The sequence below is a fragment of the Schistocerca piceifrons genome, chromosome X (assembly GCF_021461385.2).
Source record: "Schistocerca piceifrons isolate TAMUIC-IGC-003096 chromosome X, iqSchPice1.1, whole genome shotgun sequence".
Lineage (NCBI taxonomy): Eukaryota > Metazoa > Arthropoda > Insecta > Orthoptera > Acrididae > Schistocerca > Schistocerca piceifrons.
Window position 1 is genome coordinate 771,668,266 of NC_060149.1, and position 746 is coordinate 771,669,011.

At 45.8% G+C, this 746-nt stretch overlaps 1 non-coding gene across 1 annotated transcript; it reads left to right on the plus strand.

Moving 5' to 3' along the window:
* Nucleotides 1-401: 401 nt before the first annotated feature.
* Trnat-ugu lies at nucleotides 402-475 on the plus strand. The gene has a single exon. It is a non-coding gene; the product is annotated as a tRNA-Thr (tRNA).
* The last annotated feature ends 271 nt before the right edge of the window (nucleotides 476-746 follow it).

The following is a 746-nucleotide window of genomic DNA, read 5'->3' on the forward strand; positions in this document are numbered from 1 at the left end:
GGTGGTAGCATGGACCAAAACTAGAAAAAAGTCTGGTAAAAATGGGCTCTAAAGTGTATGCCTTAAGAGCTATAAGCACTTGTTCGTCGTCGCTGCTGTGAAATATCTCTCTTTTACTGTACCCATAGCTCTTAAGGTATGCATTTTAGAGCCCATGTTTAATATAGATACCATCTTAGCATATATATATAGTTAAGGCTCATCGGCCATTTGACCATCTTCTTCTTCTGTGCGAATGCACAAACAGTGCCCGAACTCTTACGGGAATCAGCAACGCGCCGCGAGTAATGAGTATAATGGGCGGGGGCACTACGAATGTAGTGCGGGACAATACGTTGAGAATGTGGGTTTCGCGGGAGGCGTGCCAGAGATAAATCCCTGCAGTCGCGTTATCCTCTGTGTCCTCGGTGGCTCAGATGGATAGAGCGTCTGCCATGTAAGCAGGAGATCCCGGGTTCGAGTCCCGGTCGGGGCACACATTTTCATCTGTCCCCGTTGACGTATGTCACGCCTGTAAGCAGCTAAGGGTGTTCATTTCATTGTAATTTCGTTCTAACGAGCTGCATGGTCACCGATTATATCTGATCTTTCGGACATGTCCGAAAGAAAAGATACCATCTTAGCATATATACATCCCTGAAAGTTTATAACGTTGTCATGGGATCACTCTGCAGATCCTGACATTAAATCTAAGTCCACTACTAGCACGAGAAGCAAGAAGGCTAGAGAATGAACGAAAGGAGCGT